Below are 18,952 nucleotides of genomic sequence, written 5' to 3'. Positions count from 1 at the left end.
CCTGCCTTATATGGGCTGCTCCCGGCTGGGCGTAGCCGGAACCCTGCCCCACCTTGGAAGTTTCCAGAGTGGGGGCGGATGTTCTACTGACTTGCATTTTCCCTAGTCTATCGATTTTTTTGGCGTGGCAGGCGGTGGGACAGCGAGGGGTGATTTGGTTTCTCTTACTGTTTTTCTGGTCTCTCACCACTGGCATATTTTAACGTTTTCTTGTTTCTAGGACATTAATAGGTTTTATCATTACGTTATGTTATCGTTTCTTTGTTCGTTGTTTAATAAAAGTTCATGTTCATCAGTGGCCTACTGATTTTCGTTTTCCTATTCTTTTCTTTCCAGGTTGTTTCATGCTAAAGTTTCTGTTAACAGGATACAGTGATCACTTCGTTATTATTGCATATGTCCTTTTCACTAGGGGTGCTCTCTGGTCGGGCCAGATGACGTATGTCTAGTAAATGGTCCGGGTGAAACAGGTGCATCAATCAGTGGGGATAGGCATGACAGATTACAACGGGGGAGAAAGGTCCGCATTACGTACCCTTTCACTACTTGCAAAGATTTTCCTACGTTTATTTGCAAACAGGGAATACCTCCAAAAAGAACTAATTCCCAAACAGTCAATGTTCGGACAATCAATCAATCAATGAGGAATGAAATAGGTACGACGTGTTAAAGGCTTGCGTTACCTACCCTTCACTATCTGCAAAGGGAGAGAGAATATTCCTATTCTTCCTCGTTTGCAGGTAGAGAAGATCCTTAAGAGAATTAACATCGAACAATTCAATGCTCGATTGAAACAATCAACAAGGGGTACTGTGAACACAAATGAACGCCGCTTATGTACATACGCATTGCTATTTTCAACAGGTTGTTCCTAATGTTTCTATTTTAGCGAGGTCAAAAAGAGATCCCATTAGTGGCCTACTGATTTTGCTCGATTCCTTTTGTTTTTTTACACGATTTTTCGCTATCTGCAAAGACTAAACAGAGTATTGCGACTCTGTGCTTGTTTGTAAATAGAGAATGAACCAAAGAGAACAATCAATCAAATGGAGAGAGAAGCAGGCACGACGGATTACAAAGGGGGAAAGGGCTGCGTTAACTACCCTTCACTATCTGCAAAGAGAGAGTACTCCTAATAGAAATGAGGGGTGGGGGGCAGCAATCAAAGCAGATCAGTGTGCATAAACACGAAAAAAAAAATTCTTACCACGTACTTGACATTCGACAGCTTATGATATTTGCTATTAAAAAACCATTGAAATTCACTGAAAAAACCATAGGTTATAGACCATATATAGTTAGGAATTAGCATTTACAAAACCTTGAAAATTCACTGAAAAAACCATAGGTTATAGACCATATATAGTTAGGAATTAGCATTTAAAAAACCTTATTTTACTCACACAAAACCATTGAAATTCCATATATAGTTAGTTGCACTAACTATATATTGCGCACCCGCAATCCACTGCTGATGATGTCACATATTACATCATTCATGACATGGTCAGTGACATCACTGATGACATCACTGATGACATCTCAAATGACATCACTGATGACATCTCATTTGACATCAATGACCACATCACTGATGATATCATTCATGTGACAATACAATGCATCTCCTCACATTTTAATATAACCTCTGTTTCACCCAGTGTTAAAAACAGAGTATAATTTTTGAAACCATTGACACACCAATACTAGTTACTACATACGTACTCACTGATTCCTACGTCTACACACACATTCACTCATTCACCCATACAATCATTCATACATACAATCACTCATGTTTACAACACAATCATATGCACTCATACACCTATACAGACACTCACACTCTGCCACTCATCCATGGAGTTACTCACACACCTAGTCAGTCCTGTAAAGAATCAATCACACTTCCATTTTCTACTCTATACAGTTAAACATAGAGCACCTTACGTTTTCAACCATATACTAACACATACTTACTCTCTTATACAATCATTGATACAAGTACACATTGATCTGTACAGAGTCACACACCTCCCATCCAGCCACACACACACTCAGTCTCCCATGCAAATACTTGGGCAATCAATCAATAACCCATATAGTTACTCATATAGCTACTGATCAACACATGCAGCAGTTTACAGAACAACAGACATAATGATGCACAAATTAAGACAGTTTAGTCACTAACCCATGCACTCAGTGAGACACATTTAATCACTCACTCATACATTCAGTCATGCACCTACTAAATCCTTCGTCCAGACACTTATACATCCACTCATTCTTCAATATGTAAGACATATTTTAACTTTACAGAAACATAGTCACTGGATGTTGTCATCAGTGATGTCACTGACCATGTCATGAATGATGTAATATGTGACATCATCAGCAGTGGATTGCGGGTGCGCAATATATAGTTAGTGCAACTAACTATATATGGAATTTCAATGGTTTTGTGTGAGTAAAATAAGGTTTTTTAAATGCTAATTCCTAACTATATATGGTCTATAACCTATGGTTTTTTCAGTGAATTTTCAAGGTTTTGTAAATGCTAATTCCTAACTATATATGGTCTATAACCTATGGTTTTTTCAGTGAATATATATATATATATATATATATATATATATTACCTACTGGCGGTCGCCAGTAGGTATATATAGTTAGGATTTTTTCTCTATGGGATTTTTGAAAATTCTATGTCTAATAACTTTGGCGTTTGTGGACGGAATTGGCTGATTTTGGCACATTTTGTTTCTGAGCAGCCCTTGAAAATTTGGGGGGGGGTTCGTCCAGGGGGGGCCGAGAAAAAAGGGGGGTCCCAAAACGTGTTTTTAACATTGAGTTTTCCATAGGGCGGTTGGCCTCACTTTTAGCCCGAACGGCTGAATGGATTTGCACGAAACTTGGCAAAATTGTAGTTACTGGTAGCCCGATGTGCCTTTTGTAGGTCTCAATATATGTGCTCCAGTGGATTTTGAGAAATTAACGTTTAAAAAAAGATATATATCTGTAACAGCGGACCGGGCAGCGCTCCAGTTCGCGTACTTTTCGCGCAACGGAGCTTTGTGAAGCGAAGCTGATTGGTTCTCCGGCGTCTGTCAACATTCCAAACAGTCCGTAGCGGCCGCCATCTTGTCTCTCGGTAGGATCGAGAGACAAGAGGAGGCGAAAGCGAAGGGGCAAATGACCATAAGGGGGCATAGTAGATCCTCCCTGACCTCTTAGGTTTGATGTACCATTTTGCCAAGTTTGGTGTAATTCCGTTCAGCCATTCAGGCTGTAGATGTATCTAAATGTCAATAATCGAACGGCTGAATGGATTTGCACGAAACTTGGCAAAATATTAGGGACTGGTAGCCCGATGTGCCTTTGCTAGGTCTCAATATATGTGCTCCAGTGGATTTTGAGAAATTAACGTTCAAAAAAAGATATATATCTGTAACAGCGCTCCGCTTCGCGTACTTTTCGCGTTACGGAGCTTTGCGAAGCTGATTGGCTCTCCGGCGTCTGTCAACATTCCAAACAGTTCGTAGCGGCCGCCATCTTGTCTCTCGGTAGGATCGAGAGACAAGAGGAGGCCAAAGCGAAGGGGCAAATGACCATAAGGGGGCATAGTAGATCCTTCCTGACCTCTTAGGTTTGATGTACCATTTTGCCAAGTTTGGTGTAATTCCGTTCAGCCATTCAGGCTGTAGACGTATGTAAATGTCCTATGGAAAATTGCATGGGGAAAACACATTTGAAAGTGTTGAAATTTAGAACCAATTAAAATGTTACTTTGGTTTTGTATTTGTGTGTGATGAAAGTTAATTGGTTATGTATATATGTCAAATGAGAGGAAACCACAGCCATTTTGTGATACTACTGTCTGAGGTACATTTGTGAGGAATTTTTGGTGGTGAATTTCTGGTGTTTGATTTACACAGTACTAACACTTCTCCTACTTTTAAAAAGGTGAGTTGTTAATTTGTAAGGGGAACTATGTTGTACACTTGAAGATAATTTGAAAAATGTTTTCTGTTATTTATTTGCAGTCCTTCTGTTATACTAAATACTTGATAAAGTTAGTTTTATATTATGTATTACTAAAAACGATAAATGAAAGTGATTATTTTTTTCTGCAATTTACAGCAAGCAATTTCAAAATAAAATGGCTCACAATGAAGAGACCGTGGCAATTTCTTTTGAATTGCCCACTACATTGATTGAAATTGAGAGCACCAATAATGAAATATTGTCACAAGGAGGAGATGACGTGTATGATTTCATTAGATTGATTGAAATTGACAGCACCAATAATGAAATATTGTCACAAGGAGGAGATGACTTGAATGATTCCACTACATTGATTGAAATTGAGAGCACCAATAATGAAATATTGTCACGAGGAGATGACTTGAATGATTCCACTACATTGATTGAAATTGACAGCACCAATAATGAAATATTGTCACAAGGAGGAGATGACTTGAATGATTCCACTACATTGATTGAAATTGACAGCACCAATAATGAAATATTGTCACAAGGAGGAGATGACTTGAATGATTTTTTTGATCAATCTGTTGATGGCGAATTTATCGAATGTTTGGAGACCATAGAGTTACAAGAATCATCATTGCAGACTTTTCATGAGGAAATTGCTGATGAGGACATGTTACTAGTTCTTTCAAATTTAGAAAATTCTGAAGAATAAATTTATATTTAGAAATCAAAAATTGTTTGAGACATTATTCATTTTTATTTTTAATTTATGAGGTTGTAGCGAAGTGATTGTAGTATAAAATGAGACTTATAGTATAGAGTGCAACATTTTTATGTTACATGGTAAGTTTACTCATATTTACTTCCCTTCTGCCACTATATTATCTCCAATGTGTATTTGACATCTCTTCTTCATCTCCGGCCTCCTTTCTCTCACTGTGTGTCTCCGATGCATCTTATCGCTGCTATTTTGTGTAATTACAGAAGAGAGTAAAATAAAATAGTTCGGAACGTAAAAAGGGGGCAAAGTAGAGTACCCCTCACCCCCTAGGCCTTTTCAGGCGGTCCCAAAAGGATCAGTTTCTGCTTTCCTGAGAGATTATGGTATGAGTTCCATATACCACAATAATTTGCATTACAACATGCAAGATATCTATCTCCTATTACCAACTTTTGGAGATATTCGCGCTAAGCGCGAATATCTCCAAAAAGTAACACCTGCCCTGAGCAGTTCTTAGCCATGTTATCCAATGGGAGGTGGATAACATGGCTAAGAGCATTAGCTCGGTAATGCATGAATATCGCTGACTTTTTAGCGATAGTCATGCATTGCGGCCGTTTTTTATCGCATTTGCGATAAACCTTGATAATAGCAAGGTTTATCTTCGATAATTTCTGACGATGCTTAGCGGTAAAAAATTCGTTGGTAAGCATCGTTAGCGATAAATATCGCTTAACTTTGGTAATATGCACCAACGTCTGTTAACGTTCGATTCGAAGGAAATGAGGAAGTGTTGAAAAACATTGTTTGCGCCATCTTGCCTTTTTTGAAATGCCACACTTTTGTCGTGCACGGCAGCCATTTTAGATGCCTTGACCAGACCCACTCTCTGCACGCTGTCGATTCGTAGCATGGCTCCCCACCCTCGCAAGCATCTTCCCCAGGCACTGGTCACCCCCGCTCTCTGTCTTATGCATGGGCAATAAACCTCCCCCCATCTGCGCTGCTCTTCCCTGAGAATCACACTCTGTGCCCGCCCGACACCTCCCTTTCGCCCTATTCACTACCGCACCCTCTGACACTCCTCTTCCTCTGTGTCCGATTGTCCAGGCTATCAGCTAGCCCTGCAGATGTAGTTTATGGCTCCAGCTGTAAAGAATCACCCCTCTTCAAAGGAGTTATAGTAGATCAAGGCCCACACCCGATGAGATCCGTCACACCACACGTGTTCCTACTATCTGAAAACCATCCTGTATTGTGATTGGGGAGGGGACCGAGCCTGAAGCGGAAGATTCCAGGAATGACTCTTTGTACATCAAAGTTTTTACAATTATGTGTCACATTAAAAATATATAGCACTCCAACAAAGTAGTAGGAATATAAACTTTAATAACATATAAATATATACAACAAAACAAAAACAGTAAAAACATTTAAACAACGAAGAGACCGTGGCAATTTCTTTTGAATTCCTGATGAGGACATGTTACTAGTTCTTTCAAATTATGAAAATTCAGAAGATGTTGCCTGGGGGTGGGTCGTCAGTAGCAGTCTGTTGTGCGAATAGTTCCAAGGCAGCAGAACGCGCTGAAATCTAGATGGCACGAAAGTGATGTCTAGTAAGTTGCCGCCCAGCAAATAACGGCGTGGGGCGCCGCGGGGGTGAGTGAGTCCAGTAGGCACCACAGCTATTCTTACCGGCATTGCAGAATTACTGCTGGGGACAATGCCTGTGCTGTAGCAGGGTCACAGCAGAAACAAAAAGGATTCTGTTGAAGATGTTGTTGGTTTTCAATTTGAAAACAGTTCTGGTGTCAACTGCTATGCTAATGTAGTGGTTAATGTTTTGTTTTCTCTAGAAAATGTAAAAGAGGGGGAGGCAGTCCAAGGTTCCGTTAAAAGGGCAAAGGAAAGGATCGGTGGTTTGAACTATCAGTCAAAAAGGGGAGGGGGTGCAACAATTTTTCCTACCGGGTCACACTGTGCTTTCACCGGAACTGAGGTCTGCAGGATTCTAGTAATTCAAAGTGAGGCTGGCGCCAGCATGGGAGCGCCGACGTCCCGCGGATACAGTTTCGTCACTCCACGGGCGATCATGGCAGTCATTCCCCATCGGGGGTGTCTGCGGGGGTCGGAGACTCCCGCGGCTCCTCTAGAATCTTCAAGGTCGTGGAGGACTACGGTGGTGGAGTCAACCAGTGACCGGGCCATTTCTTTATGCTGGGCCCGCTCTTGCCAGGTCGACCGCCATTTTGAGAGTTCGGTAGCTACTGGCGATCGCGGGGTCAAATGAGCGGACGGGCTCCACCCTGCCGGGCGAGATGTTGCAGCATCGCCACAGTGGAAGAACCCTTTTCCGGGCGCTTGGAGCGCTGAGGGTGCAGGTGGGAAGCCTCCACTGGGGAGGCGGGAGAGGCCTGTTCGCATCGTCTCTCCCTCCCAGTGCACCCCACGGCGTCTCGCTTGAGATTTGTTATGGCCGGACCAGGCGATGAGGACGAGGGGGGGGGGGGTCGGAGGCATGTGCAAGACATCCCCCCCCAGTGTTGTCGCAGCCATTATTCAAGAAAGAAGAAGTGTCTTCGGGCCGGGCTTCCGGTGGATGTCGGCCGGACGCCCCTGGCTCTGGCCCCATGAACGGGTTCCTTGGTTTATCGGCTGCAGCCGGATCCCGTCGGCCTCGGCCCCCCGACCGTTGGTGGCCGGACCGGAAGAGCATGTGGCGGGACTACCTGAAACTCTCAAGGGCCACCGCGGCCGGACTGGGAGAGAGAGGGGAGGGTCGAGGAGACATTCCCCCCCCTGCAACTCTTCAGCGTTGTAAAGGCAATCCCCTGGCCGGGTCCCGCTGGCCTCGGCCACTCCTCCGGCTACACCCTACGTTAGGATCTCCTGGCCGAGGCGTGGCAGCAGGACCCGCCTTATATGGGCTGCTCCCGGCTGGGCGTAGCCGCAACCCTGCCCCACCTTGGAAGTTTCCAGAGTGGGGGCGGATGTTCTACTGACTTGCATTTTCCCTAGTCTATCGATTTTTTTGGCGTGGCAGGCGGTGGGACAGCGAGGGGTGATTTGGTTTCTCTTACTGTTTTTCTGGTCTCTCACCACTGGCACATTTCTAACGTTTTCTTGTTTCTAGGACATTAATAGGTTTTATCATTACGTTATGTTATCGTTTCTTTGTTCGTTGTTTAATAAAAGTTCATGTTCATCAGTGGCCTACTGATTTTCGTTTTCCTATTCTTTTCTTTCCAGGTTGTTTCATGCTAAAGTTTCTGTTAACAGGATACAGTGATCACTTCGTTATTATTGCATATGTCCTTTTCACTAGGGGTGCTCTCTGGTCGGGCCAGATGACGTATTTCTAGTAAATGGTCCGGGTGAAACAGGTGCATCAATCAGTGGGGAGTAGATAGGCATGACAGATTACAACGGGGGAGAAAGGTCCGCATTACGTACCCTTTCACTATTTGCAAAGATTTTCCTACGTATATTTGCAAACAGGGAATACCTCCAAAAAGAACCAATTCCCAAACAGTCAATGTTTGGGGAAACAATCAATCAATGAGGAACGAAATAGGCACGACGTGTTAAAGGTTTGCGTTACCTACCCTTCACTATCTGCAAAGGGAGAGAGAATATTCCTATTCTTCCTCGTTTGCAGGCAGAGAAGATTCTTAAGAGAACCAACTTCGAACAATTGAATGCTCGATTCAAACAATCAAGAAGGGGTACTGTGAACACAAATGAACGCCGCTTATGTACATACACATTGGTATTATCAACAGGTTGTTCCTAATGTTTCTATTTTAGGGAGGTCAAAAAGAGATCCCATTAGTGGCCTACTGATTTTGCTCGATTCCTTTTGTTTTTTTACACGATTTTTCGCTATCTGCAAAGAGTAAACAGAGTATTGCGACTCTGTGCTTGTTTGTAAATAGAGAATGAACCAAAGAGAACAATCAATCAAATGGAGAGAGAAGCAGGCACGACGGATTACAACGGGGGCAAAGGCCTGCGTTAACTACCCTTCACTATCTGCAAAGAGAGAGTACTCCTAATAGAAATGAGGGGTGGGGGGCAGCATTCAAAGCAGATCAGTGTGCATAAACACGAAAATGTTTTTACTTACCACGTACTTGACATTCGACAGCTTATGATATTTGCTATTAAAAAACCATTGAAATTCACTGAAAAAACCATAGGTTATAGACCATATATAGTTAGGAATTAGCATTTTAAAAACCTTATTTTACTCACACAAAACCATTGAAATTCCATATATAGTTAGTTGCACTAACTATATATCGCGCACCCGCAATCCACTGCTGATCATGTCACATATTACATCATTCATGACATGGTCAGTGACATCACTGATGACATCACTGATGACATCTCAAATGACATCACTGATGACATCACTGATGACATCTCATTTGACATCATTCTTGTGCTAATACGATAAACCTCTTCAGACTCTAATATAACCTTAGATACACTCAGTGTATACAGACACTCACACACTGCCACTCATCCATGGAGTTACTCACACACCCAGTCAGTCATGCAAAGAAACAATCTCACCTCCATTTCTTCAACTATACAGTTAAACACACCTTACTTATTGAAACATATACTAACACATATCTACTCTCTTATACAATCCCTGATACAAGTTCACAATGATCGATACAACCACTCACTCATTCAGTGGCTCTCATGCACAGTTATTTATATATGCCAACTCTCACATGTACTGTGTTTTACATATGTACTTACTATGACATGTAGCATTGAGATATCCATTCACTCATCAATACACTCATGCACACAGTCAACTGCCCATGTAGCTGTTTCCACATGCACTCTTGAACTCATACACCTAGTCAATAAACTGCTCACACATCTATGCACAGAGTCACACACCTTCCAGCCACCCCCACACAAACTCAATCTCCCATAGAAATACTTGGGCAACCAATTAATAACACATATAGCCTCTCGTATAGCTAATGATCAACACATGCAGCAGTTTACATCACAACAGACATAATGATGCACAAATTAAGACAGTTTAGTCACTAACCCATGCATTCAGTGAGACACATTTAATCACTCACTCATACAGTCAGTCACGCACCTACTAAATCCTTCATCCAGACACTTATACATCCACTCATTCTTCAATATGTAAGACATATTTTAACTTTACAGAAACATACAGTCACTGGATGTTGTCATCAGTGATGTCATCAGTGATGTCATTTGAGATGTCATCAGTGATGTCATCAGTGATGTCACTGACCATGTCATGAATGATGTAATATGTGACATGATCAGCAGTGGATTGCGGGTGCGCGATATATAGTTAGTGCAACTAACTATATATGGAATTTCAATGGTTTTGTTTGAGTAAAATAAGGTTTTTTAAATGCTAATTCCTAACTATATATGGTCTATAACCTATGGTTTTTTCAGTGAATATATATATACATACATACATATATATATTGATGAAGAAGCACCGGGAGCACCGAGGTCGAATAAATTGTTCTTTGCACTAAAACTGGGTTTGTGTCCGTACTTGCAGTCAAGAAGCATTTCTGCGCCATTTCGGATTATTCCTTGAATATATATATGTATATATATATATATATATATATATTCACTGAAAAAAACATAGGTTTTAGGCACGTTGTAGTTAGGAATTAGAATTTAAAAACCTTGCAAATTCACTGAAAAAACCATAGGTTTTAGCCACGTTATAGTTAAGAATTAGCATTTAAAAAACCTTAGAAATTCGCTGAAAAAAACATAGGTTTCACACATATTATAGTTAGCTGGACATTTCACTCATACAAAACCATTGAGATTCCCCCGTTATAGTTAGTTCAGCTAACTATAACTCGCGCGCCTGCAATTCACTGCTGATGACGTCACATATTATATCACTCATGACATGGTCAGTGACATCACTTATGACATCACTCATGACATCTCAAATGACATCACTGTTGACATCACTGATGACATCATCCTTGTGAAAGAGTGGCAGACCTCCTCCCACCCTAATATAACCTTTGATAAACAGATTGAAAAATAGAAACTAAAATTTTCAAAACAATGGAGATACCTTTACCAGTTAGAAGAACCTATTCAGTAATTCCAAAATATACATACATATCCACTCATTCACCAACAGTTCTATATAGTCACTCATACATGTAGTCACTCATCATATGTACTCATACACCTATACATCCTGTTACACACTAATAGTCATCCATAGGGTTACTCACACACATACTCACACATGCAAAAAAACTATCAAACATCCATTTACATGCATATACAGCTATACATACACCACTACACTTACTTCTACAGAAACCCACACATACTTACTCTCTTAAACAATCACTTATAGAAACACATACTTATTTATAAGCAACTCTTCCAATCTTTCACTCTCATATATACTCACTTATATACATCAATGCTCACATATACTAGTTGAAAACATATATACTTATTCATAAAGACACTATTGAGACAGTCATTCACTCACTAACGCATCCATACACATACTCATCCACCCATACAGTCCTGCACACATGCTGTCTTCAAACCACATACAGTGAGTCACTTATTCATGCATCTATGCACTAAGTAATATCCCACAGCGAACCATACAGACAGTCATACTGATACTCAGAAAAACCAACTAATAACCCATATACACACTCATGTAGCAACTCACCAACCATTGCAGCCAGTTATACACAAAGTGAGACACTGATAGAGATATTGAAATATTTAAACATTACTCGCCAATACATGTATTCACTAAGATACACGTAATAAGTCAGTTATACAATCAATTTTACAAAAAAACATCCAGTTAGACACTTATTTACCCATTTATTCTTCCATCGACCTTTAGATATAAATATATAACAAATATTTGTTTTTCAGAAAGACACACATTCACTGGATGATGTCATCAGTGATGTCATTTGAGATGTCATGAGTGATGTCACTGACCATGTCATGAGTGATGTAATATGTGACGTCATCAGCAGTGGATTGCGGGCGCGTGAGTTATAGTTAGCTGAACTAACTATAACGGGGGAATTTCAATGGTTTTGTATGAGTGAAATGTCCAGCTAACTATAACATGTGTGAAACCTATGTTTTTTTCAGTGAATTTCTCAGGTTTTTTAAATGCTAATTCCTAACTATAACGTGGCTAAAACCTATGTTTTTTCAGTGAAAATATATATATATATACATATATATATATATATATATATATATATATATATATGTATATATATATATATATATATATATATATATATATATATATATATATATATATATATATATATATATAACTCGTACACTTCTCTTACATCAGGAAGATAACCAGGGACACTTCGGGGCTTTTCAAAGATGGTTTATTCAGGATACATAGCCAGACCGGTTTCGGCTTGTGCCTTCCTCAATGCCGTAGTCCTTAAGCCGCGATGACAGCCACTTTAAGTTTATATGGCTCCTCCTTCCTATGGGTGGTGGGCTCACCTGCAACATATTCCCTTCTGCTCGCATCGAGTATTAGGGACTACCAGTCCCGACATGCAGCGTGCTTGTGAATACAGATGCAGGAAAGTGGGGCTTCGTTTTGTTGAAACACAAATGGTTGCTGTTAAAGTCCCATACTTTCTGCCAGAGCCTCCGAGGTATCGCTACAGGAGCGCAGGCAAAGTACGGCGTCTCTCCGCACCCTCTGCGCCCGATGGTCAAAGTTGCCAGAAGTTCCTCGGAGGTTTCAATGGCGGACCGTGGTGTTTCTCCGATCCCTCCGTAATCACAGTTCATTTCCAATTAACCCACGGTCTCTTAATGAAAAAGGGTCCCTCGTGCACGTATTGGAACTGTGCTAAATATAACTCGTACACTTCTCTTACATCAGGAAGATAACCAGGGACACTTCGGGGCTTTTCAAAGATGGTTTATTCAGGATACATAGGCAGACCGGTTTCGGCTTGTGCCTTCCTCAATGCCGTAGTCCTTAAGCCGCGATGACACCCACTTTAAGTTTATATGGCTCCTCCTTCCTAGTGGTGGTGGGCTCACCTGCAACATATTCCCTTCTGCTCGCATCGAGTATTAGGGACTACCAGTCCCGACATGCAGCGTGCTTGTGAATACAGATGCTGGAAAGTGGGGCTTCGTTTTGTTGAAACACAAATGGTTGCTGTTAAAGTCCCATACTTTCTGCCAGAGCCTCCGAGGTATCGCTACAGGAGTGCAGGCAAAGTACGGCGTCTCTCCGTACCCTCTGCGCCCGATGGTCAAAGTTGCCAGAAGTTCCTCGGAGGTTTCAATGGCGGACCGTGGTGTTTCACCGATCCCTCGGTAATCACAGTTCATTTCCAATTAACCCACGGTCTCTTGCTGAAAGGGTCCCTCGTGCACGTATTGGAACCGTGCTAAATATAACTCGTACACTTCTCTTACATCAGGAAGATAACCAGGGACACTTCGGGGCTTTTCAAAGATGGTTTATTCAGGATACATAGGCAGACCGGTTTCGGCTTGTGCCTTCCTCAATGCCGTAGTCCTTAAGCCGCGATGACACCCACTTTAAGTTTATATGGCTCCTCCTTCCTAGTGGTGGTGGGCTCACCTGCAACATATTCCCTTCTACTCGCATTGTGTATGTATATATGTATGTATATATATATCCACTGACCTCTATCGCCCGTCCTGACAATAGCACAAGTATGAGCGCACTCTGGAGCAATTATAAATTTCAATAGTTTATTCCACCGCAACCAGGATGACAGACGCGTTTTGGCATGGTCGCCTTCCTCAGTGTCAACAATTAATTCATTTCTGTCCACATTTAAATAAAGTTTGTGCATTTCAAAACCGGAAATCAGTGACAGTGAAAGTAAAGGAGTAAAAATCTTTACAGGGATAGCGTTGCAGCCATCTTGGAACATGCAATACCTCCAGTTTTGGCTTGTCTTTAACCTGGAATAAAGTATACACATTTCCCATAGTTCCATGCATCTTTCATTATGCTAGTGTGCATATCTACATCCTTTTTAGTATCCGTTTCATGTGATGGTCAACTCATGAAATAACACCATCATTGTAAATGATGCCCTGTATGGGCAAAATCATATTCTTTACATGTTAACATGTCGGTCATATTGTGGTGTACATAACACAAATAAAGTATATACAATTCTCACCATGTGATTACTGAGGTATTACCTAATAATCAGCAGATATAATCAACATCAAGTGCCAGGTCATGGTACCACCATCATTTGCACCCTGAATGGGCAATTTCAATACTTTGCACAGCATATCGGAACTCATCCTCATCAAATCTATAAGTTTATAAGTTCAACTCTTATAAATACTCATCTACCACATTCTGTCTCCTCTGAACTTTCCAATGGGACAGTGATAAATCATATTCTGTACAAGGATATGAAATCGTCCCTCTGTCTGTGTATCAGTAGATGGATGCATAACGTGAAAGAAACAAAATAAAATATTTACATATCCAACATCATCAGTCTTAGTTGGTATACAAATCTATGGTAGAACTCTAACTAAGCAGACAATTGTCCCCACACTTTTCTCAGGAATAATGCCTTGAATGGGCGATTAAGTTACTGCCTCAGATATATGATAAACAAACTAATTGTGAGATCTACATTAGTGTCTTAGCCTATGTGGATCCACATTTCTTCCTCGTTGTTTAGTCCTCTTGGGGCCTTCTTCTGTAGCTCTATGATATATTTGGATTTTAGGCCGAGTCATTTCCTCACCCTATATCCCCCTCTCTCATCTCTTTCCACCTGGTCTAGGCAAAAAAATCTTAACAGATTACCATTGCTGTTATGTTCGAGTTCAAAATGTCGGGCAACCGGATACATTGGATCCTTATTAGTACTTGCCCGAAGATGCTCCAGAATCCTTTTTTTTGTGGGGTGAATGGTGCTTCCCATGTACTGTTTACTGCATGGGCATACCAAACAGTACACTGTGTGGTCAGAGTTGCAGTTCATTAATTTATTCAATGCATTTTCATTTTCCTACCTGGTATGGTATATTCTTTTTCCTTACTGCTGTTTCAACAGGCCTTGCATCTAGTGCATGGGTAGAACCCTCTGACTGGATCACGTTTTCTGGGTTTGACTCTGTAATGACTGCTGACTAGATGGTCTTTCAGTGAGGTGTCTCTTCTGTACTTTATAAGTGGTGAAAAACCTCATCTATGCTTTCTAACAGAGACGTGGCTGAAGCCCCACTCTGTTCCAGCCATTACTATGGGGATACCACAAGGATACAAATTAGTACGGGTGGACAGACCCATCAAAACTGGTGGGGGACTGGCTATTGTTTTCAAACAAGACCTTGAGGTTGTGGTTACTGAGACCTTATGTAATTCACAAATGGAGCTCCTCATCTTTACTATAAACCCCAATTCGAAAAATATAAGGAAGGAAGCATTAGCCTATCGACCCCCTGGCTCGCTTGGGAATTTCTCTCTCCAACTTGTTGAAATTCTGGCCCCACACATACAGATTGATTCTGACTTTCTCCTGGTAGGGGATTTTAATGTCCACAGTGAACTTTCTTCTTGTGTGGAGGCGCAGACTCTTTTGGCAGATCTAACCACTCTAGGTCTACACCAAGCTAATCAGGGACCCACGCACTTAGCTGGTCACACTTTGGACCTTGTGCTATATAACTCCGCCTCCATAAAGTGTTTACCTCCCTGCCAAGTGGATTGGACGGATCACTCTATTATTGAGTTTTACACTCGATCCACTTATGTGCCTAAGGGAGCACATAAAATATTGGCCGATGTCAGAAGACCCTGGAATAAACTGAAGCCTGAGAGCTTTAGGGACAACTTTATTGAACCCAACTGGCCTGAATATGGGAACAATGTTAATGCTGCACTAACAGCCCTCAATGAAGCAGTAGCTATTTCCATTAATCTTGTTGTTCCTTTTAAAACATATAAGCCCCGTCCTGCCCCAAGACAAGAAATCTGGTACACAGATGATCTAAGGCAATTAAAAATTGCGGCACGGAAATCGGAAAAATTATGGAGAGCCACTCATAAGGCTGAGGATAAGGTCTTTTATAGGACCGCACAGAAAAATTACCATAAAGCAATACGCTCTGCTCGCAAACATCACATAGCAGACCAAATAACAGCTGCAGGTAATAATGTGAAAGTCCTTTATCAGATCTTACAGACCTTTGTTAAACCCGCAGCCTGTGAAACTGAGGACGTTGAGTCCCAGGTACTTTGCAACAGTATCTCGCAGTTCTTTGTAAGGAAGATTGAGGGTATTTATGCAAAGATTCTGGCCTCAAACTCCTCTCCTAATATCTCTAGCACTGTGGATAGTGTGGCTCCACCTTACCCCTGCACAACAGGAGTTAGAGCTAATAAACTGGTTGAATTCCCCCCTATATCTATCGAGGAAATCTATACTCTTATCAACCAGACTAAGAGCGGTTGCCCGTCAGATATTGTTCCAGCCCGGATCATGTCTCTCCTAAGGGAAGATCTAGGAGTAGGAATTCAACAGGTGCTTAATTTATCTCTAGCTTCAGGTGATGTTCCCCTTAATTGGAAGCGTGCCTTGGTGAGGCCTCTACGTAAGAACAGCTCCATTCCATGGACTGACCTCACGAACCTGAGACCCATCTCTCTTCTCCCTTTCCTAGGGAAGCTGGCCGAGAAGTTTGTTAATCGGCACTTATCCAACTTCATTGAGAGTGTAGGGGGACTAGATCCCTCTCAATCGGGCTTCAGGCTTAGGCACAGCACCGAGACCGCCTTGCTGTCCGTCACTGACAATCTTCGTATGCTTCAGGATAAGGGGTACTCCGTTATCCTGGTGCTATTAGATTTGTCAGCGGCGTTTGACACGGTGTCACACGAGATCATGACCACCAGACTAGTTAACATCGGTCTGGGTGGCAAGGTGCTTGCTTGGCTGAGGAGTTTTTTTAGAAAGCGCACTCAGAGAGTTATACTGGGTTCCTACCAGTCAGAGGAGGTGGAGATCTCAAAGGGGGTGCCACAGGGCTCCTGCTTGAGCCCTACATTATTTAATATCTACGTGGCACCCCTAGCTAACATCGTGAGATCCCACGGGTTTATCCCTGTATCGTATGCAGACGACACACAACTCCTCTTTCCCTTTAAAATCTTGACTCCTGAAGTGCGCCACTCCTTTGCTCAAGGGATGAAAGAAGTAGCACGCTGGATGGCAGTAAATCTCCTTCAGTGCAACGTCTCCAAGACGGAGGTGATGCTTTTTGGGGAAGCAAAACGACTATGGACTCCGGACTGGTGGCCTTGTGATCTTGGCCCAGTCCCAGAGCCAAAAATGGTAGTGAAAGATCTGGGAGTCAAACTGGATCAGGAGCTCACTTTAAAACATCACGCTACTTCTGTAGTAGGCTCCTGTTTTCACGTTATTGGTCTTCTCCGTAGGGTGTTTCCCATGCTACCTGATTCGACCAGAAGAACTTTGGTTCAGTCACTCGTGTTGAGTAGACTGGACTATTGCAATGGTCTGCTGCTAGCCGCCAATGAAGGGGTCATCGCTAGACTTCAAGTTGTGCAGAACACGGCTGCCCGCCTTGTTCTAAACGTCCCGGCCAGAACCCCCTCAAAACCCCTTCTAAAAAAACTCCACTGGCTTACCATAAAACAGAGAGTGCTGTTTAAAACCTGTTGCACTATCCATACGTGCCTGTCTGGTAGTGGCCCGGAGATCTTAACAGGGAAATTTTCCCCATATATTCCCGTAAGAACTCTGAGATCTGGAGACCATGAACTACTATGTGTCCCCAGATTCTGGAAATCACGACAAGGCGGTAGAGCTCTGTCAGTGGCCGGCCCGAAACTCTGGAACGAACTCCCCCTGGAAATCAGAGCCTGCAGGGATCATCTTCCTTTCAGGAAAAAACTAAAAACTTTTTTATTCACCTATTGATACTTGCAGTATGATATTTATACATGACAGGGCTATTTGCTTTCTGACGTTGCCAACTGCGCGGAGATACTCCCTAGGGAGTCGATTCCCAGCGCGGTATAAGCTTGCAAATAAAATAAACAAATAAATGTAAGGCTGCCAATTACATTGTCAGACTTCAGGATGGGCCAATTCCTTCTAAGGATTTTGAACAATTCCGAAGATTTCTCTGTATAGTCTGTGATCACTCATAGTATGTTGTTTTCCTGCATCTCTCTCCTCTCTGATTTTGTTTCCCCATCTTTTTCTACCAGGAGATGATTGCTATGTATTGCATCACTCCTTATCTCTGCATTGTCTAACATTTCCTTGCAGTACCCTCATTTGAGAAATCTTTGTCCTGCTTTTCCTTTAGCCACGTCTGATCTGAGGTCGCAGTCGGAAGAATGATGCCGGAGCGTCAAAGGGGGTTTGCCGGGAAAGGCCGGGCCCCCCTGCCGGAGCAGGGGGGCCCAGCATCCCGTCAGTGCGTGCCCTCTTTCCCCGGATCGCATCTGGAAGGGTTTCGCCCTCCCCGGGAAGCCGGCCGCGGAGCTGGGCGCCCGAGGCACATGCGTGCAGGCAGCCGGTGGGACACCACAGACAGCCACGCGCAGCACGCAGCCAGGCGGACCGGTCGCCGGGCCCCTTTATCGGGGGCCAGGCGCACCAGCGGCGTACCTCCGGGGCTGGACCCGGCGAGGGACCCTGCCACGGGCGATCGGGGGGTCTGACCTTGTGGGAAGTGCAGCTTACCCTGCGACAGCCCCAGCCTCGTCCCGGGGAAGCCCCCGGGCGATTGACGATCAAGCGAACCTCAAGGGGCCGCAAGGTGCGTTCGAAGTGTCGATGATCAATGTGTCCTGCAATTCACACTAATTCTCGCAGCTAGCTGTGTTCTTCATCGACGCGCGAGCCGAGTGATCCACTGCCAAGAGTCACAGGCAACTTTTCGAAAACGTTCGCCCACCTGCGGGCGCAGGAGAGGCGGAAGGAAGGCGACGCCGTCCGTCCGCCACCCGTGTGGCGAGACGGCCCGGCCACCCCATTCAAGGCTTCCCCCCTAGGAGTAAGACTGCACCGTTGGGAGAAAAAAAACAGTGCCAGGCGCAATTTCTTTTTATTCTCAGATATTCCCCGAAGGGGATGTTATTAATTACAC

At 42.8% G+C, this 18,952-nt stretch overlaps 1 pseudogene; it reads right to left on the bottom strand.

Moving 5' to 3' along the window:
* Positions 1 to 18,590: 18,590 nt before the first annotated feature.
* LOC144820908 (5.8S ribosomal RNA) lies at positions 18,591 to 18,730 on the bottom strand (annotated as a pseudogene).
* Positions 18,731 to 18,952: the final 222 nt, after the last annotated feature.

The sequence above is a fragment of the Lissotriton helveticus genome, chromosome 2_1, assembly GCF_964261635.1.
Source record: "Lissotriton helveticus chromosome 2_1, aLisHel1.1, whole genome shotgun sequence".
Lineage (NCBI taxonomy): Eukaryota > Metazoa > Chordata > Amphibia > Caudata > Salamandridae > Lissotriton > Lissotriton helveticus.
This window is presented reverse-complemented; position numbering and strand designations above follow the sequence as displayed.